Source organism: Stomoxys calcitrans, chromosome 4 (genome assembly GCF_963082655.1).
Source record: "Stomoxys calcitrans chromosome 4, idStoCalc2.1, whole genome shotgun sequence".
NCBI classification, from domain to species: domain Eukaryota; kingdom Metazoa; phylum Arthropoda; class Insecta; order Diptera; family Muscidae; genus Stomoxys; species Stomoxys calcitrans.
In genome coordinates, this window is record NC_081555.1 from 10,193,476 (window position 1) to 10,216,388 (window position 22,913).

The 22,913-nt window shown below is 35.1% G+C and overlaps 1 protein-coding gene across 4 annotated transcripts in view; it reads right to left on the bottom strand.

Annotated features, from left to right (window-relative positions):
* Positions 1-22,913, bottom strand: part of LOC106081410 (interference hedgehog) — a 218,317-nt gene that overhangs the window by 127,969 nt on the left and 67,435 nt on the right. For all 4 annotated transcript variants that reach the window (XM_059366286.1, XM_059366285.1, XM_059366287.1 and 1 more), the window contains one exon: positions 79-113. The gene's annotated coding sequence lies outside the window, so the exon portion shown is untranslated. The remainder of the gene's footprint in view (positions 1-78; positions 114-22,913) is intronic.

The following is a 22,913-nucleotide window of genomic DNA, read 5'->3' on the forward strand; positions in this document are numbered from 1 at the left end:
AAAACTGTAAAAAGTTTTAAATTTTTTTTTTCTTAATGAAATGAATTAAATTTCTTTTTTTGTTAAATCAACACTTACCTTCCTTTTGATTATATTGTTGGATACTTTTATTTCTGGAATGGGAAAGAAATATATAAAAATAGTTTTTTGAAAATAAACTTAATTGATGATAGAATAAAAAATTATACAAAGTTAAAGATAAAAACCTTTTAAATAAATAAAAATTATATCATATAAATGATATGAACTGGAAGTAACAAATCATAAAGTTCGAGGCAAATCTTATATAAAGGAATTCTAAAGGTAAAAAAAAAACAAGAGAAAATTCATTAAGTTAGGCCGGGCCAAACTTTTGATACCCACCACCTCGGGTATATATGTAAACCACCTTTCGTCATAATCCGGTGAAAAATGCATAAAACATGACCCCATAGCAGCTATATCGAAATATGGTCCGATTTGGACCAAAATCGGCATGGACATTGAGTGGTCTTTTAAGTGCAAGTCATTGTTCAATTTTGTAGAACAAAATATTGGTGTTTTTGGTAGCTATTGGGTTGCCCAAAAAGTAATTGCGGATTTTTTAAAAGAAAGTAAATGCATTTTTAATAAAACTTAGAATGAACTTTAATCAAATATACTTTTTTTACACTTTTTTCTAAAGCAAGCTAAAAGTAACAGCTGATAACTGACAGAAGAAAGAATGCAATTACAGAGTCACAAGCTGTGAAAAAATTTGTCAACGCCGACTATATGAAAAATCCGCAATTACTTTTTGGGCAACCCAGTATATCCAAATATACACCGATCTGAACCATATACGACACGGATGTCGAAAAGCCTAACATAACTCACTGTGTCAACTTTCAGTGAAATCGGATTATATTACTTCAAATCGAGAGATCGGCCAATATGGCAGCTATATTAAAATCTGGACCGGTTTGTGCCAAATTGAAGAGCGATGTCGAAGGGCCATACTCAACTCACTGTCCCAAGTTTGGGCTAAATCGGATAATAAATGCGCCTTTTATAGGCCCAAGACCTTAAATCGAGAGATAGGTCAATATGGCAGCTATATTCAAATTGTGCCAAATTGAACAGCGATCTCGAAGGGCCTAACTCAACTCACAGTCCCAAATTTGGGCGAAATCGGATAATAAATGCGTATTTTATGGGCTCAAGACCTTAAATCGAGAGATCGGTCTATATGGCAGCTATATTCAAAAGGATGGCGAACTGTTCCACAGTTCTCTGTTCCAAATTTCGGCGACATCAGACAATAAATGCACCTGTTATGGGCTCAAAAACTTAAATCAAGAGAACTGTCTATATGGCAGCTATATCCAATACTGGACCGATCTGGGCAAAATTGCAGAAAGATGTCGAAGAGCCTAACACAACTCACTGTCCCAAATTTCGGCGAAAACGGGGAAAAAAAACTCGTCTGTTATGGGCTCAAAACCCTAAATCGAGAGATCTGTCTATATGGCAGCTATATCCAATACTGAACCGATCTGAGCCAAATTGCAAAAAGATGTCGAAGAGCCTAACACAACTCACTGTCCCAAATTTCGGCGAAATTAGACAATAAACTTGTCTGTTTTAGGCTCAAAACCTTAAATCGAGAGATCTGTCTATATGGCAGCTATAGCCAATACTGGACCGATCTGGGCCAAATTGCATAAAGATGTCGAAGAGCCTAACACAACTTACTGTCCCAAATTTCTGCGAAATCTTACAATAAATGAGCTTTTTATGGTCTCAAGAACTTAAATCGAGAGATCGGTCTATATGACAGGAATATCAAAATCTGGACCGATCTAGGCCATATTGAAGAAGGATATCGACTGGCCTAACACAACTCACTGGCCCGAAATCGGATAATAAATGTGGCTTTTACGGGCCTAATACCCTAAATCGGCGAATCGGTCTATATGGGGGCTATATCAAAATATAGTCCGATATAGCCCATCTTCGAACTCAACCTGCTTATGGACAAAAAAAGATCAAGATCAGATCTGTGCAAAGTTTCAGCTCAATATCTCTATTTTTAAAGACTGTAGCGTGATTTCAACAGACAGACGAAGAGACGGACGGAAATGGCTCGTCTCGGAAAAGATCGTCTTAGATTTTTACGACAATCACTAATATATCCTACCCTATATCACCCTATAAAGTATAATAGGGTCGGAAATGGATATTTCGATGTGTTGCAAACAGAATGACCAAATCAATATACCCCCATCCTTCGGTGGTGGGTATAAAAATATTGGAGAGATATATGCAAAAAATAAAAAAAAATACTCAAAAAATATCTAAAAAAATAATTTAAAATATTTTAAGCAAGTAAAAGCGTGCTAAGTTCTGCAGGACCGAATTTTTGTATTTGCATTTGTCAGGTTCTTTGAAAGACTTTTTCAAATAGAAAAATACTAGTCATAGAAAAACACCATTCACAAATTTTCAGGCTAATCGAGTAATAATTCCGCCCTTCAGAGGGTCAAAAAATCAAACTGAGAGATCGGTTTACATGGTAGCTGTATCAAGTTATATACCGATTTAGACCATACTTGGAACAGTTGTTGGACGTCATTCCAAAGCGACATATGCAAAATTTCAACCACATTGGATAAGAATTGCGCCCTCTAGAAGTCTAATCGGGAGAGCGGTTTATATGGCGGCTATATCAGGATATGGATAGATTTCGACCATACTTGACACAGTTGTTGGAAGTCAAAATAAAACACTTCATGCAAAATTTCGGCCAAATCGGATAAGAATTGCACCCTCTTGCGGCTAAAGAAGTATATTCGGGAGATAGGTTTGTATGGCGGCTATATCAGGTTATGGACTGATTGAGGCTATACTTGACACAGTTGTTGGAAGTCATACCACAATATTTCATGCAAATTTTTAGCCAAATCGGATAAGAATCCGCTTTCTAGAAGCTCTAAAAGTCAAGACCCAAGGTCGGTTTACATGACAGCTATATCAGGTTATGGACCGATTTGAACCACACTTAGCATAATTGTTGGAAGTCATACCAAACCATCACATGCTAAATGCTAGCCAAATCGGATAGGAATTGCGCCCTCTAGGGGCTCAAGAAGTCTTATCGGGAAATCGGTTTATATGGCGGCTATAACGGGTTATAGACTGATTTAGACTATACTTGACACAGTTGTTGGAAGTCATACCAACAACGTGAGAAATTTCAGCCAAATCGGATAAGAATTACGCCCTCTAGAAGCTCAAAAAGTCAAGGCCCAAGATCGGTTTATATGGCAGCTATATCAGGTTAACAACCGATTTAGACCATACTTAGCACAGTTGTTGGAAGTGATGCCAAAACACCACTTCCAAAATTTCAACCAAATCGGATAAGAAGCTCAAGAGGTCAAGATCCAAAATCGGTTTATATGGCAGCTATATCAATCCAAACTGAAGGAGTGACCAAATCGAATCGTCAGAACTCCAGAAGTCAAATCAAGAGATCGGTTTATATGGGAGCTACATCAGGTTATAAACCGATTCGGGCCGTACTTGATACAGCTGTTGGAAATCATAATGGAACCCCACATACAAAATTTCAAACAAATCAGATACAAATTGCGGTTTCCAGGGGCTCAAGAAGTCAAATCAGATCGGTTTATATGGGAGCTATATCTGAATCTGAACCGCTATATTTGTTGGAAGTGATGCCAAAACACCACGTCCAAAATTTCAGCCAAATCGGATAAGAAGCTCAAGAGGTCAAGATCCAAAATCGGTTTATATGGCAGCTATATCAATCCCAACTGAAGGAGTGGCCAAATCGAATCGTCAGAACTCCAGAAGTCAAATCAGGAGATCGGTTTATATGGGAGCTACATCAGGTTATAAACCGATTCGGGCCGTACTTGATACAGCTGTTGAAAATCATAATGGAACCCCACATTTCAACCAAATCGGACATAAATTCCGGCTTACAGGGGCTCAACAAGTCAAATCGGGAGATCGGTTTATATGGGAGCTATATCTTAATGTGAACCGTTATGGCCCATTTGCAATCCCCAACGACCTGCATCAATATTAAGTATCTGTGCGAAATTTCAAGCGGCTAGCTCTACGCGTTCTACCGCTATCGTAATTTTGACAGACGAACGGACGGACATGGCTAGATCGACTTAGCCGGAATATATATACTTTATGGGGTCTTAGACGAATATTTCGAAGTGTTACAAACGGCATGTCAAGAGTAGTATACCCCTATCCTATGGTGGTGGGTATAAAAATATTTTCAAAAATATTTCCAAAAATATTTCGAAAAAATATTTCAAAATATATTTCGAAAATATTTCCAAAAATGTTTCAAAACTTATTTCAAACTATTGGGTTGCCCAAAAAGTAATTGCGGATTTTTTAAAAGAAAGTAAATGCATGAATGAACTTTAATCAAATATACTTTTTTTACACTTTTCTTCTAAAGCAAGCTAAAAGTAACAGCTGATAACTGACAGAAGAAAGAATGCAATTACAGAGTCACCAGCTGTGAAAAAATTTGTCAACGCCGACACTATGAAAAATCCGCAATTCTTTTTTGGGCAACCCAATATTTTAAATTCCTTTTTGCTTAAAAGTGTCGATATATACACATACATTTGACAATAATTTATAATCTAAAATAGATTTTTTTATTTTTCTTTTCCAAAGTTAATATCAGTGCTTAAAGCTTAAAAAAATTCCTTTGTGGTCGAAGGACCACATTTCTTTACTAAGACTAATCATTTCTGTTTTTGCCCATTTTATCTAAAAAATGCAATTATCCCATATTGTTAAATCGCAAATCTATACTTTGTGGTCAAGGTTTGCTCTTCTTATGCCATTCTCAATCAGTCTCTGTCGTTTGCCACAATGTGCCCGACCACATTTGTAACAATTTAACGGTGGTAATTTTGTGGCAAGTAGCACACAAATTACAAACTTCCTTATTACCATAACCAATGAGGAGGGCATGTTGAGGATGGCGGCTGAGAAGGCGTTTAAATGGTGCAACACCAACAAAATAATGCAACTAGACGAAGAATGTGCACAAATTCCACAAGGGAAGAAATGCAATCAACCTCATGGCAACCAACCAACCTACCTAACGGAGTATGTTGCAACATTTTCAAAGATATTTCACCAGCACACTTCATCCTCGCAAGCTCTAATATCAAATGGGAATCAGAATTTCAGACTCATTTTGGTTTGTTTACATTGGTATTGTCTACTTTGATGAAAATTATGTGGTTTGTGGTTTAGTTGAACACGCAAATGTAAATGATGACAACAATGGCATGAAAACAGCTAACAGAGATAAAAGGAAAATTGCCTTAGTCATATTGGAATGTCTGTCTATGTGTAAGTAGGGAAAAGGAAGTAAGCAATGCTAGGAAATTTTTACTATAAGCTTTAGAGGTTTGTTGAAGCCTAGTTCGAAATTTTAAACAACCCACGCGTTTTGGGATTTTTTTTTACATTTCATTAACCAACATATGCTGCTGTTGTTGCTATGGCATGACAATTTTATTTATGATGGCGAAAAAATGCTTACTTGACACTATCTTAAGTAACGCTTTTAAGATCTCTTGCTCTACCCGTCACCAGACTACTACAAAGGTTGGAGCAAGAAAAGTTTTTTTTTTGTAACTTCTATACCATGCCACAGATTCCTGTCGTCATTGGGCCCTTAGACTATGGGAATATTTTTTGTTGTTGGGGTGGCATGACGTCTTTAAGCCTTTCTCACTCACTCAGTTGAAGGCTGGCCAAGATGACAAAAACCAGAAAAACTTTTGCTGCCAGTGTGTTAAGAAACCATTAAAGCCTTGCCGGACAGCAAAATGAAGCAAAACACACAAAGCTGAAGCGAAAAAAAAACTTGGTTGAAATCACCTAAGAAAATTATAACAAAGTCCCAGGCTAAGACGAAACTTAAACAAGTCATGTAAGTAAAAGGGGCCAAAGGAAAGGAAAATGCAAGTAATAATCATAAAAAAAAAAATGAAACCATCCAGCAATATCACTTCCCCTCCCTGCAACAACCAGAAAAGGTTCCCAAAAGCCATAAGGAACAAAAGCCTAGACTCAAGATGCAATGAACCCAAACAAACAATCAAGGGGGCCCTAGTGGCCCAACACCAAACAATCTTGGTGGTCATAATCCATACACACACATAGACAGACATACAGAAAGGCACAGGCGGTGGTTGTTTTGCCTCTTAGCTGGGACTTGGAACAATTTCATGTTGGTCTCCAATTCATTTACCAACAATCCAGTCAACAGCCCACGCACTTCTGCTATTCATTGCACTTCAACCCATAATGAAGATGATGATGATGACGAATAATGATGATGATCGTTGGCGTTCTTGTCCCTATCATTGTAGTCTTTCCTCATCATTATCGTAACAATAAGCATTGCCTTGTAGCTGCTCTTTGTTTATTAAGGCTCTTGGTCTTTGGTACAATTGTTTTGTTTCCCCCATATCCATAACTTTGGGGATTGTGTCTTCTTATGACTTTGTTTTTGTTTTTTTTTTTTATTTTCTTGGCATTCTTTGTTATGGGTTTGGTTAATGTACCAACAGCAGGGCTCTAGAGTTCCACACTACAAAAGATCACTGTAGAATCTTTATCCTGAGTGAGGCTTTATACTTCTTCTCGATTTTATTTCGTAAGGCTACACCTTCTTTCTGTGGAAGGGAGTATGAGGGTATTCCTCATCTGAGTGTTGATGACAATGTTATTGATATGGTTATTTGATGATTATTTGGCCTATTGATACTCATAAATAAAATTCTGAGTTTCCAACAAACACCATATTTAACCATTGTCAACACCCAATGGATAGGGAGAATTTGGTAGATGTAAATCAATATGGTGGAAGGCAGTTTGACTCAAGTGATAGGTTAAGTGTCTGCCGTAGAATCTAAGGAAGAAATTACGAACTTTAATGAAGAACGTAAATTCCAATATTGAAGTATTCGAGCATAGTGAAAACTTCTTTTAAAAATTTCAACTCAAAAATTCAACCTTTTAAATTAAGAATGACTGTGTAGGAAATTGTGGGTAAATCTTCTCTCACTTCTAGGAGAGAATCTGTCCGATTCATGTTTAAGGCTCAATGATAAACGACTTGCTTATTACAGCAAGCCCTAACGGCTTGCCACACCGTCTTGAGGGGAATTCTTTATATGGCTTAATACCTCACAAATATCGCTAGCATTGGAGGGGAAGGACGAAATGGAAGAAAATGTCTGAGTGAATATGATTACAGACTGCCACTCAAACCTATCCTAAGCTAGGAGAAGATAACCATCGCTTAAAATTTTATGTTTTAATGTTCTCACCAGGATTCGAACTTAGTCGTTTAGCGTCATAGCCGAACGTGCTAATCTTTGCGCCACAGTAGCCTCCCACATCTATTTATAGTAAAATAAGCAGTCTAAATAGCTATAATCCACTTAAGACAAGGCAGCAGGAGCCGAAGGATTACCAGCCGAAATGTTTGAAACCATACTCAACTCATTGCGATGAAATTATGAGTCAACAATGGATTAGGAGGCCACTTTGGCGCAGAGGTATTCGTTTTTGTCGACAAAGCCTGGATTCGAATCCTGAGGTGAGATTATAAAAAAAGGCAAGTAAGTTCAGCTGAGCCGAATCTTGCTTTGCAATCTTTCTATTCATAGGCAGAAACCAAAAACGGATAATGGGAGGTCATAACAAGAAATGTTCATCGATTTTCATTAAAAAAGACTAATCAATAAAAAAAAAATTTGACCAAAAAAATACACTTTTTCACATTCTTTTGATTTCCAAACTGCCTTTGTAAATTGCAAAATACGAAGCAGGTCTCAACCAAAATTGCAAAACAAAAAAATTAAAAGCCGAATATACCCGAATTTGATATTGTAGACCTCAAGCGGATTTTTTTGTTGGGATTTTTGAGCACTATCCACCAAACAAAATGGAAAAAAATTTGGAAAATCGGAAAAACGCATTGAGCTATGCTCTTCTGGCACTTGCATTTGCGAGGAGCAAGAAGTTGCAGACGCTGTAGAGGAAACATTCTTCGATTTCGAGCATTGGGTCGTTAGACGCAGAGAATTGCAGACAACTGTCTGTTGGAGAACGAAAAGAGGTGGGATGCGGTACTGAGATACGCCCGATTAGTACTGTATAGGAAGAAGTTGGATCTGGACGAAATGGCGTAGGTTATAAATGCGGAGAAGCGAACGCAGACACAATAAAGAAGATATGGATAAGCTCCAGCGTCGTCCTCGTAGTACTGCGTAAACGGTTCCGAGATGGAATTAATACCATTGGCTGCGGTTTTAGTCTGTTCCGTTGATTAGAATGGAGCTCGGCATACCGCGAGAGACGCTCTCGTCAGATGTTTAATGCATTTTTCCATCCTAACCCTCAAAACAAGTGATTGTGTTACTCATTCGAAGCGAGAGACGCTGTCGTCAGATGCATAACGCATTTTCCAATCCTGACCCTCCAAAAAAAAAAGTGCTTACGCGATTGGTTCGCTTTTGATAAAGTACTGCACAGGAAGAAGTTGGATCTGAACGAAAAACGGCGTAGGTTATGAATGGGGAGAAGTGAACGCAGACACAATAAAGAAGGCATGGATAAGGACCAGATAGAGGTTCCAAGGTGGATTTTTATATCACTGGTTCGGATTATAGCTGGTACCGTTGATAAGAATGGAGCTCGTCATACCGCTAGAGATGTTCTCGTCAGATGCTTAATGCATTTTCCCATCCGGGCCCTAAAGCTCCTACGCTATTCAATAGCTTACGCGATTACTTCAATTATACGATTCGTTCGGTTACGCCATTATTTCGATTATGCGATTTGTTCGCAAACGTGATTCGTTCGCTTATGTGATTTATTCGCTTACGTGATTCATTCGCTTAGGTGATTTGTTTTTTGAGGAGATTCGATCGTTTGAGATATTCGTTCGCTTTAGCGATCCATTCGCTTACGTTTGCTTCTCCACTTTTCTTACGAAATTCAATCCTTAACGCGATTTATTTGCTTACGCGACTAGTTCGCTTATGCCACTGTTGGCGTACGCGTTATTTCGCTTATGTCATCGTTTGCTTAGGTGATAAGTTCGCTTATCCGATTCATTCGCTTATGCGATTCCTTCGATTGCGCTATGCGTTCGTTTACGCGATTTGGTCTCTTACGGGATTTGTTCGTTATTTCCTTCACACGATAAATTTGCATATGTGGTTCTTTCGCTTCTAATGCACTCTGGAATTATCATTTCACGTCCACCAACCGTTTGCTTCTCTGCTTTACCAATGAAATTCACTCCTAAACTGGTTTCGTTCGCTTAAGCGATTCGTTAACTTAAGCTAATAAATAGCTTGAACGATTCTTGAGCATACACGATTCGTTAGCTTGCACGATTCTTTCGCTTACGCCAGCAGGTCGCTTACGCCATCAGATAGCTAACGCCAAGACGCGTTACGTCAAGACGCTTTCGAGATTTGTTCGCTTACGCGATTCTTTCGCTTCTAATACACTCTGCACTTATCTTTTCGTTCGCTTCCCTCAACCATTTGCTTCTCCAATTAACTTACAAAAAAACACTCATTGACATGATTCGTTCGCTTATGCCATCGTTTGCTTATGCGATTCGCTTGCTTGGTTTTTGCAACAGGACACACAATTGCTGCGGCAAATTCGATTTACAGATTTGGTCTTTTAGGCGCCGCAGGGCTTAAATTCTGTTGAGGTGACTATCTCTCGCTCCATCTGTTCATTTTTTGATGGTTTTCTTATGCATTGTTTTTCTCAGTGTCTCATAATCGCCTTGTTGAATTGTTGATCGTTCGTTATAGTGGGTAGCTTCATTAAAAATTGTCCCAATTTTGAAACTGCTTTGTTTGCAACGCAAATATGGGTCGCGAAAGCTGTTAGGCTTCAAAAAGAAATCTGTAGAGTGGATAGGGAGCTTTGGTTATTTGCAAGTTAACGCTTGCTTGTGATAATATACAAGCAATTCCCGAAAATTCCTGGAGCACCACTAGGTCTTCCAGAAACTTACTTGAAAACTTTTTGCTATTAACTTGGTTTGAAATTAGAAGGTGAATATTCACCCAGAGAGCATAACTTGACATAATTTCAATGAGTAACGTTACCACATCATTTGGACTATCATGGGTCTCTGCAACATCAGTGACTCTAGATTTAAAGCAAGCTTTGTAACCAAAACTTTATTGAATTGGAATAGTATAAATGTAACTTGATGTTCAACATGACGACTTGTTTAGTATGCCCACTCATGTTGCAGTACACTTGAGATCCAGTCCTGCAATTTTTTTTCATATTGTTTTAGGTGTGGATTTTCTTTTTTCTCTTCTCAAGAAGAAGCATGATTTGGACTCCTCATCATCATTGACTATACAACAAATAGCCATAGTAGTTTCATGACTTCGTTTGGTTCAATCTCCTTAGCCATTTCAACTTTCTCTCTTAAAAGCTGTCGCTCAGCGGCACGTTATCATATTTGTAGCTAAAACTTGAATCGAGCAGCATTTACTGAAATGATAGAAGTCTCCCTACTGTTACTCAATGGGATGTTCAAGGGCAATTTGCAGCTTTTCCCTGTTATGGTTAATTTTTTATACCCTCCACTATAGGATGGGGGTACACTAATTTCGTCACTCTGTTTGTAACACCTCGACATATGCATCTGAGACCCCATAAAGTATATAAATTTTTGATCGTAATTTCATTTCAAGTCGATCTCGCCATGTCCTTCCGTCTGTCCGTCCGTTTGTCTGTCGAAATCACGCTTACTTTCGAAGGAGTAAATCTAGCCGCTTGGAATTTTGCACAAATACTTCTTATTAGCGTAGGTCGGTTGGTATTGTAAATGGGCCAAAACGGTCCATGTTCTGATATAGCTCCATATAAACCAATCTAGGGTCTTGAATTCTTGAGCCCCTATAGGGCGCAATTCTAGTCCGATTTGAACGAAATTTTGCACGTATTGTTTTGGTATCACTATCAACAACTGTGTTAAGTATAATTCAAATCGGTTTATAATCTGGTATAGCTGTCATATAAACCGATCTCGGATCTTGACTTCTTGAGCCAATAGAGCGCGCAATTCTCATCCGATTTGGCTGAAATTTTGCATGAGGTGTTTTGTTGTGGATTCCAATAAATGTGCTAAGTATGACGCAAATCGGTACATAATCTGCTATAGCTGCCATATTAACCGATCTGGGATCTTGATTTCTTGAGCCTCTAGGGGGCACATTTCTCATTTGGTTTCTTCTGCCCCTAAAGGGCGCAATTCTTATCCGAATGAACTGAAATATTACTTAATGACTTCTATAATGTTCAGCATTTATTTATGGTCTGAATCAGACTATAACTTAATATAGCTCCAACAGCATAAAAGTTCTTATTCAAGATTCTTTTTTTGCCTTAAAAGAGATACCGCACATAGAACTCGACAAATGTGATCCATGGTGGAGGGTATGAAAGATTCGGTCAGGCCGAACTTAGCAAGCTCTTACTCGTTATATTGGTTTGCCCAAAAAGTAATTGCGGATTTTTTAAAAGAAAGTAAATGCATTTTTAATAAAACTTTGAATGAACTTTAATCAAATATACTTTTGTTACACTTTTTTTCTAAAGCAAGCTAAAAGTAACAGCTGATAACTGACAGAAGAAAGAATGCAATTACAGAGTCACAAGCTGTGAAAACATTTTTCAACGCCGACTATATGAAAAATCCGCAATTACTTTTTGGGCAACCCAATATAAAATTGCTTCAGTTCATTTAGACAATTCATTTTATTTCTTCTGATTTTTCATTTCTGCCATCTGTTCTCTGACTTAAATATTGACTTCATTTTATAGATCAAATAATATTCCCACGTTTCATTTTCAATCGTTGTTTTATTTTTTTTTTTCGAAGTAATTCATTTATAACATTTTAACAAATAATAAATAAAGCAACCATTTTGTAAATTTTTTTACAGGCAATAAAAATCGATTACTTATCGCAAAATTGCACATTTATTGAAAATTTATTGTCTGTTTTGTTTTTTTTTACCCGTTAGAAGTTTTCATCGACCACAACTGTAAAGCTTTTAAAACAATAAAGCATTATTGCCTACTTCCTACAGAGACGAAAAAACCAAGTCATAAAATTTCAAACGCCAATTCCATCTCCAGGGGCTGGATAAATGTACCCTTGCAAAAACGTGCAACATTTTAAAAATCTCAATTTTTGTAGCCATATAGCGGGCAGAAACAAAAAAAAAAACAAATGCCTTTAGACGCCATTTTCAAGGCAATGAGGTGCTCAATCGCTGGCGAGCCGGGCACAGCTAGCAGCACATAATTTATGTTCATAAGAATGTTTCAAATGAGTGTGGCTAAATGCTGGTTCTTAAGGCAAAATCTGGGTCTCTCCCCTGGTTTGGTGATGTTGAGTTTTGTGCCATTTTTTGTTTTGATTGTATGGAGGGTCCAAAAACCGCATTGGCATAATGCTGTCATTTGGTTGTTGTTTTTGGTTTGGTGGTTATCATTTGTGCATTTAAAAATGTTTCAAAAATCCAACTGCTGAAATCACAACATCTGCTATTTTCTGCTTTGAATTATGGCTTCGCTGTTTGCTGTCCGTTTGAATTTTTTGATTTGTCTGCTGTTATGAAGCAGAAAAGGAAACCGTTCTTCATGTCATAATATTTTATAATCACCACAAATTAATTCATCATAATAACATCTCCAATATATGCTGAATGTGTTGTGCTTTCAACAGGAAATGTTGCAAATTATACCAAAAAAAGAGCAAACAACCAAAGCAACGTCTCATATTCTATACATGCAACTCCAACATTTTGGCCTAGCATATCTTAAGAAGCATTTGAGATTTCAAATTTTAAATTGTAAAAGGAAATAAATTCGCTGGAAGCTTAAACAGCTGGAGAATAATGAAGAGGATTGATGGGTGTATGAACCTGTAAATTAACAAAATATTGGCGAGATTTATGAACTCAAATTTAAAGCCTTCTGCCACAAAGGCAATTTTCAAAAAAAAATTTAAATAAAGAAACAAAATCGGGAATAATTTGGTTCTTAAAGATTTAAATGCATGCTGATAATTACAGGAGAAAAAATCATTAAACACTGCTAAAACAAAACAGAAAATTTGTTGGAGCAAATTTTGTATAGAAAATTGGTGAATTCCGTATGATCTTTATTGGTCTATGAATTCGTTTGGGTGTTTGACATACTCCATTCCTAAAAATCGTTATTTCAGTTCGATATTGACATGATGTCGGATTTGGGGATTTTTTTTGGCGGGAGTGAGGTGGTCCCCTAGACAATTGGCGCTGAAAAAAATATCAGCATCGTGCTCTTCTCGCAAATACCTTTATTTGAGCCCCATATTACGATGGTCAGTAACTAATTGCTGTTTGTGGGGTGTTTTAGGGAAGGGGTACCCCCCAGAAAATTGGTCCCGTAAGTGGGTATCAAGTTCGTACTCTTCTCACCAGTACCTTCCAGTTTGAGCCTCACCTTGTCACGGTCGGTAAATATGGCCGAGTTAGGGGTGTTTTGGGGAGTGGAGTCGTCCCCCAAACACTTAGCTCTGAAAAACTATCAACATTGTGCACTACTCTCAAATATCATTTATTTGAACCCCATACTGCCATAGGCCTTAAAATTAGATATCAAATTCGTTTTGTAATCTCAAATAACTTTCATTTAAACCCCCTACTGCAAAAGGGTGCCTCCTACCGGTTTGGGGTATGGGCCTTAAAAACTATCAATATCGAGATCCACTCCCTTTAAGACCCAAATTGTCATGGTGATCAACTACGTTCTATTTGGGGGTTGTTATGGTTGTCATTTAAACCCCCTACTGCAAAAGGGTGCCTCCTACCGGTTTGGGGTATGGGCCTTAAAAACTATCAATATCGAGATCCACTCCCTTTAAGACCCAAATTGTCATGGTGATCAACTACGTTCTATTTGGGGGTTGTTATGGGGGTGGGACGTCCCCTTGGCAGTTGGTCCCGAATTTTGATATCAAATTTGTGGTCTACTCCCAAATAACTTTCATTTGAGCCCCATATTTCTATAGTCGGCAAACATGACCGGTTTGGGTAGGGGCCGTTCAGTGACTTGACCCAGAAAATGTAACTCAGATTCGTGTTCTTCTCTAAAACACCTCTTAGTATAGCATATTGGACTGGTCAGCAAATATGTCCTAAATGGGTGGTGTTATGGGGGTGGGGTGCCCTCATGGACACTTTTCCCCGAATATTGATGTAAAATTTGTGCTTTACTGCCAAAGAACTTTCATTTGAGACCCATATTGCTATGGTCTAAAATGTGTCCTCTTTGGGGACTATTTTTGGCAGGGGCAGGCCGCCCAAGTGTTTGGGCGCCCCCAAACACTTGGTCCCACATTTGGATATCAGATTCGTATTCTACACTTGAAATACCTTTTATTTATATTATATTATAATGGTCAGTAAATAAGACCTGTTTGGTGGTATTTCGGGAAAGGGGTGGACTCTCAGAAACTTGATATCGGATTTGCATTCTAGTCGCAAATACCTATAATTTGAGTCCTATATTTCCATGGTCTGTAAATAAGTCCGATTTAGGGGTGTTTTGGGGTTTGGGGTGATCCCCCTAAACTTGGTCCTCAAATGGATGTCAGATACGTTTTCTTATCCTAAATACCTTTCATTGTCCAATATTGTCGTGAATGGCATAAATATATATTTGGTAGGTTTAAAGGTGGGGCGGCCCCCCTTGGTACCCCATTCGAATTGTGGATATCAAATTTTTATTTTTAGGGTAAATTTCGCTTAAATCGCACCACCCATCTTTAAAATCTGGCGTTTCTGAAAATTAGGGTAAGGGGGAGGGTCTGCCCCTCTTCAGATATCAAAAAATGTAGTGCCCTATTTTCAGTAAATTAGTCCTGTTTGGGGGGTATTTTGGGGGAGGGGAGGACCCTCAAAAACTTGATATCGGATTTGTATTCTACTCGCAAATACCTTTCATTTGAGTCCCATATTGCCATGGTCGGCAAATAAGTCCGATTTAGGGGTGATTTGGGGTTTGGGGTGGTCCCCCTAAAATTTGGTCCACATTAGGATATCAGATAAGTTTTCTTATCCTAAATACCTTTCATTTGAGTCCCATATTGTCGTGATTGGTCTAAATATATATTTGGTAGGTTAAGGGGTGGGTTGGGTAAGAATTATTTGGAACAAATTTTGCCACGTGCCGTTTTTCTTTTTGCAATAGAAACATATTACCCTATGGTTTGCAGCCGGACAAAATCCGGCTGTATGATATTTTTTTGGGAAAAAAATATTTTATAGACAATATGTTGAGACAAGCTGTTCAAATATTTCAAAGTGTTTGTTCCGGCTTCCTTTCTAATTCAATGTGATCTAAGCTTTGACAAGTCTACTTCATTAAAATAAGCTTTCAATTTCCAAGAAATGAAAACCATTAACTTCTTTTAGACTTTATCTTAAAAAAACAACACATACTATTTACTCTTTATGCATGTTATTGAGCCCCCAAAACAAAGTTTTGTATTACCCCAATCGATGTGTGTGAAATTCGAAATATATTCCCATTGTCCAATTATTTGAACAATTCAAATATTATCTTCATTTGTAGCTATAATTGCCCAACTTCTTTACCATTCATTCTCTTTTCATTGGTTTGTTGAGGGGTGTAATGTTTTTTGGGGTAATTAAGTTTTTCAAATATTTTCAAAAGGCGTTACACTCTTTGTCCGACTAATGATGATTGACGAAGATCATTTTCTGTGTTTCGGCATTTTGACTCTTTTTCTGTTGTATGGAATTTATTGAACGTTTTGTTGATTTTCGTTGTTTCGTTTCGTTTAGTTCGTTTTCTTTAGTTGTGCTGTATTTTCTTGGTCATTCGATTTTAGGGTGTTTTCACTTTTGGAGCAGAGGCTATTGAACAATTTTTGTTTTTTGTTTATGTGAAGTAAATATTTGAAATTGAAAATAATGTTGGTTATCATTAAATAAATACTTTGATGTTCGTATATTGTTGAGATAATTTTGAAGAGAAAAAAAACTAAAAACGACAATCTCATTAAGTTGTCAATAACTTGAAAGATTTGGTGCGAACTGTCAGTGTCACCATTTATCAAGAAAATTTTAACAAGAAAAAATTAATTTTAAACAAAAAAAAAACAGAAAAAGGTGAGGCCATTATTGTGAGCTATGTGAAAATTCTTTTTTAAGACAACAAAAAACTTATTTTCTCAATACAATGGATTCGAGGGGAGTTTTTGTTAAAATTCAGAGTTGTCCTTGGTGTTAATGAAAAAACTTACTAAAAGCAGAAGGTTTACTGCAAGTTAAACAAATGTCTGTGCTTCATAGCGCCTAAAAATTTGTAAAAAAATTACATATTCTATATATATTAAATTTACATGCAAAAATTATCTCATACTTCTTAATTTTAACTTTTTGTAATTTCTTAGGACCATCGCTGGCTTCTTTTTAACTTTTTACTAAAGTAAAACTTTGTAAAACCTAGAATTATGCAATAATTTTTTAATAATATTTTTTGTATATTTCATTCGTTAAAATAATTATCTCCTAGTTCTTAATTGACTTGTCTTAAATTTTTAGGACCATTTTAACTCTGAATTTAGTACTATGTTTGAAAATTTGCTTTATATCACCTAAAAGTATGCAAAAATTTTTAAACATATTTTGTAAATATTATGACTATATCAAAGCTTTTATTTGAGTTTTTTTTATTTTTTGGGGATATTTCAAATGCATTTTAAATTTTTGATTAAATATGGGTTTCATCTCACCTAAAAATATGCAACATTTTTTAAACATATTTTTAAAAATTTTATTTGTATGCCTTGTTTCTCCCATTTTTTAATTAAGTTTTTCAATAGCAAGAACCATTTCTTCTCTCTATTTTTATTTTTTAAGAAACTGGTTCATATCACCTAAAAGTATGCAACAGTTGTTAAACATGTTTTGGAAATTTTTCATTTGCATCAAGCAGACAATCATATTAAGATGTCAATGAGTTGAAAAATTTGGTGCAACTGGTGCAAAAAAAAACCCTTGAGTTGCTATTCAATTTTTTGGGGACATTTTAATTTCATTTTCATTTTTTTATTAAATAAAATAAAATATTATATAAAAATATGCAACACTTTTTAAACACATTTTTGAACTTTTTATTTGTATGCCTTATTTTTCCTAGTTTTTAATATGAGACGTTGAAGCATTTCCTATGTTATTACCCGGCTTTCGCGTTCAACCTAGAGGCGTAGCATGGAAAACAATTAAGGGTTTTGTAAGTAGCACGGAACTTCTAACTTAGATTTTCTTTTTCGAGGTTAGTTTTTTTGTATTTAGAACGCACAAAAAGCCGATTACTGGCTTAGGTGTATGTCCTTAAGATGCAGAATAATATCCGCACCGTCTTTTCAACCTAACTTAACCTTACCACGTTAAGATTTCAGAACCCAAGAACCATTTCTACTCTCTATTTTAAGTTTTTAAGAAAGTGGTTCATATCTCCAAAAAGTATGCAATAGTTTTTTAACATGGTTTGCACATGTTTTATTTGGATCATGCAGACAATCATTATTTATATATTAAGGAGTTTTTCAATACCCAAGAACCATTTATACTCTCAACTGCAAATTTTGCCCATGAACATTCCACTAAGGAACAGGGGAAACTTCTAACATATCACTGAGTGCTGTCCGATTCAAGTTTAAGCTCAATGATAAGGGGCCTCCTTTTTATAGCCGAGACAGAACGGCGTGCCGCCGTGCGACAACTCTTTGGAGAGAAGCTTTACATGGCATAGTACCTCACAAATGTTACCAGCATTAGGAGGGAAAAACCACCTCCACTTTTCGATCCAAGGTGGCCTCCTCCAACTCTCTATTTTCATTTTATATATTTTTTTTTGTTTGAGAAATTACTCAATTTATCTAAAAGTATGCCACAACTTTTGAACATATTTCGTAATTTTTTTATTTTGATCTAGCAGACATCACATTAAGATGTCAATGAGTGCAAAGATTTGGTGTCAATTGCCAGTGTCACAATTGTTAAAAGAACTAATAAGAAAAGAATCGATTAAAACAAAAATTCAAATTTCACAAACATGCGAATTTTTTTTTTTTTTTGCAAACAAAAACCTTTCTAAATAAAAAATTGTAAACAATGGATTTAAGCTGTTTAAATTCAGAGTTTTCTTTATTATTATGAATATTTTCTTAACAAAAGAAGCAGGATGAATGCAGGGAAAGCAGAACAACCAACATCAGCTCCTCCGTATTGATTGGCTTGTTTTCCAATTCCATCTTTTCACTTTTATTCTATTTTAACTATTTCTTAAAGTAATTGCCTTGTAACCCCTAAAAGAATGCAACTTTTTAATTATATTTTGGAAATATTAGATTTCAATGTATTAACTATCTCTAAATGTCTAGTTGAATAGTTTTATTTGCATCTCTAGGGCCATTTCAACTCTCAATTGAACTTTTTGTAAAAGAATTTGCTATGTATCACTTAAAAATATGCAACAATTTTTAAACATATTTCGTTTATTTTGATTCTGTATGAAATAACTATTTCCTTGTTGGTATTTAAGTTGTATTTCTATTTTGTAAAGCCATTTCAACTCCTTTTTAACTTTGTTGTTAAGTATATACTTCATATCACCTTAAAATATGCAAACAATAATAAATATAATTTTATTGAAACTTTATTTGGATAAAATATAAATTTTTATTTTTATATTAAGTTGTATTTTAATTTCATAGAATCATTTCTACTACTACTTAACCAATATTCCCATGAACATTCCATTAAGACACGGGGGACACTCCATCATTTCTACTCCCTATTTTTAGTTTTTCTTAAGAATGTGCTCTCATATAACCTAAAGGTATGCACCAATTTTTGAACTTTTTATAAATTTTTTGTTTACATTATCATAACTTTTTTTTATAGTCTCTCAATTATTATTTTCGTGTTCACATTTTTTCGACTTTTTTCATATAATTACCCTATTTTTAATTTAATTACTTTCCCCAGGCATTGTTTCCTCAACTTTAGTTTTTTCGCTACCTTGACTTCTTTCTCATTAGGGTTGACAATTCTAAAAACTAACCTCCTGAGATATGGTTTTGCTTAAACTAAACGAAAAATAATTTTTCTTTTGGAATTTTAAACATTCGCACCAACTTACAGATGTTCAACAAATTGAAATGCAAATAAAGTTTCTTTCACATCTTCAAAAGAAAACAGGAATCTATTTTTCTCACATTCACACCGTAAATGTTTTGCTTGTTTTCTTTTTCCCCTTGTTTTCCAACAAATCAACAAGTTGCAAGAGTTGCCAATGAGATAGTTACCCCTTCGCCTTTAACATAGTCTTACTCCTTGCCATCAACAGCCCGGCTGTAGACAAGATGAAGTGCTGGGAGATAGTAAAATGAAAAGATAAAAATAAGAAAAATCACTTTTCCACTGTTGATGAAATGTCTCAGGCAGTCGTAGTCGCCGTCTTCGTTGACGACTACTTTGCTGTAAAGTTATTTTTAGGGTCCCCCTGAAAATGTTGGATTTTTATGCAAACGCATAGCCTGTGTACTTCTTTTTGGCTTTGGTTCCCCTCATAAAAATCGTATGTGACTATGTAAATCTTGGGTATAGATCACATATGTTTGAAAGTACAACATGTTAGAGAATGATATAAGTTGAAAAGCCAAAAAGATTATCTAGTAAAAATACTCATTAGGAATTTCAAGGACATACAAGTTAAGAAAATTGTATGGCAGAGAATACTTGAAATAAGAGCAAAAGTAATGAACTGCTTTGGAATTTCATTCTTATGGATTTTCAGAAAGCTTTCCCTACGAATAACTTACTTCCAAAAGACCCCATCTATTGTTTTATTTTTTTTTTTTTTTGTTTTGTTAATTTTGTTTGTTATCTTCTTTTACCTTTGACCTTTGCCATATATAGGTATTTTCATTATATGTCAACGTTGTTGTTTCGTTAATGTGGCGTGTGTTTTATTTATTTTTAGCATTTTTCCCCACCATTGTGTCTGTTTGAATTTGTCTCATTAGGGATTTAATTGCAAAATTTATGCGTTTCTTAACATAATTTCTCTTGTCGGTATACAGGAAAATAATGGAAAAAGAGCGAAAGATCATAAACCTATAGAAGAGCCACAATGAAACAGAAATGAGATCATGGGAGGAGTAATGGCTGATATTTTTAGAAAACCCTAGGGGGGTAGGTGATCTTAATTGATTGCTCCTACAAAGGGAGGCGAGGTGAAAAGGAGAGATGGAAAAAAGACTATAAAATTAAAGAAAAATCATGAGAGAAATTTTGATATTTAACAAATTTTCATTGCAAAAGGAAAACCAAATTTCTAAAAAAAATAAAGAAGAAAAATGTATAATAAAAAAAATTTTCAATAAACCAATTTTACTATTATTTTGTAAATTTAATATTTTGGTCAAAAATAACTATCTCCTAAATTTCACTTGATAAGGTTTATATTTTTCGAACCATTTTAACTCTCAATTGTATTTCTTGTTTAAGTATTTACTTCATGTCACAAAAAAGTATGCAACAATTTCCAAAAAAATTTTTTTTTTATGTACATTATTTTGTTCTATGTACACAACTACTACCTCACTCTTATTTAAATGGTTTTTCAGACTTATAGAACTTTTTCAACTCTCTTTTTTACTTTTTATTGACGTATGTGCTTCATATCACCTAAAAGTATGCAACCATCAATAAAGAAATTTTTTTTACCCTCCACCATAAGATGGGGAATACTAATTTCGTCATTAAGTTTGTAACACATTGAAATATTGATCTGGGACCCAACTAAGTATATGTATTCTTGATGGTCTTGACATTGCGTTCGTGTGTTCCTCTGTCAAAAGCACGCAAGCGTTCGACATTTTGCACGAATACTTCCTATAAGTATAGGTCGGTTGGTATGGTAAATTAAATATATCGGGGCGCAATTCCTACCTGACGTGCCTTAAAATTTTTACACCGATTTCTTATATGACCTTAAACATACGTGCTAAATATGGTCTAAAATCGGACCATAACCGTGGGTAGCTATATCTTAACCTACTTTTTTAATTTTTGTTTTGATTTTTTTTTATTATTAGTTATTTATTTTAATATTTTAACTTTAAGTTACAACCTTAGATTAAGACTTTTCTTTTATATATGGGAGCAAGGACGTCGATTATACAAATGTCATGTATCCATATACATTTAACCATTTATGCTAAAGCAGGGTGCTGAATTAACTTTCTATGTTATTACGATAAAACATTATAGTCATTAGTTTTCTTTATTATGTTTATCACTCATTGTTATAAAAAGTCTCATTAAATATAAACTTAATTTAAACTTTTTGTAAAAGTATTTGCTTCGTGTTACCTAAAAGTATGCAACAATTTCCAAAAAAAAAATAATGTTTGTTTTATGTACATAACTATTCCCTCGCTCTTATTTACTTTTTTTAATTTTTAAGAGCTGTTCAACTCCTCCATTAACTTTTGTTTAAAAATGTGTTTTAGATCACCTAAAAGTATGCAACCATCAATTAATAATATATTTTTTCATACCCTCCGTATGTAACACATCGAAATATTGATTTGAGACGCAACAAAAACGTTTATAATGTGGTTTTAAATGTAATAGCCCATCCTTTAAAGATAAAACTTTGACAGAGTATTTTTTTTTAATACTTTTGGCAACGTTAAATTTCATTCACAAAAATTTTAACTTAAAACTATTTCTGCAAACATTCGTAAAAAATTAGAAAAAAATTTTCTAAAAAAAATCAAATTGGCTTAAAAAGTTTCCCAAAAATCAAGTTATGATAAAATGTTTTGAGAAGCATTTTTAAATAGAATTTTCCCAAAATTTTTAATTTTTTATTTCCGCTATCTCGTCTCAATATCTTTAATTTTACACAACATTTTCCCCCTTACATCCTAGCTACCCTTAGAGAAATTCGTTAATAAAAACAACATAAATGTTTGCTGTAACAGCAGAAAGTCTTCTGAAAATGGGATAGCAATAATTTTTCGCTAAAATACCAAACATTTTCTCCTGTTGTTTCGAAAAAAATTTTAATTTAATATCAGCAAACTAATTTTTTTTGTGTGTACAACGGCAAAGAAACAAACAATTGATAGCAGATCTTCTCTGACCCTTTTATAAATTTGTTTTTATTTTCAACGAAAACACCAAAACAAACCATTTCCCCCCTTATTGAAATCATGAGGAAGAGTAGAACATATTTAAAATCTCAACTCATCAAAATTTATGGTGACAATTTCGTAAAACTCTTGTTTTGGCATAAACTAAAGACATGGGGAGCAATGCCATTTACGTTCAAACTTTATAGGCTGCATTTGATGGAGCAGGAGCTACAGCAAGCCAGCAAGACACACATGTGACATTAATTACAAATTCGAGTCAGAAACTTGGGCAGTTTCCACTATGATTTGCTCAAAGAAGAAAGAAATAAAGGCTATGGCCATTGGGCTTATGGTAGGAAATTTGTACTCTATGTCTGATCATTGATCAACAAAGCGGAATATTTTGTGTGTTGAAGAAGAATTTCAATTAGGCGCCAAATTTCGAAATAAATTAAAATCAATTTTAAAGAAAAAGGTATTTTTATTAAGAACAAGAAGAAGAAGAAGACATTTCAAGGTGTCAGGAAGAGTGGTTTAGTATGGCGTCTATTTTTATAGAATCTTTGCCAAGAAATTGAGC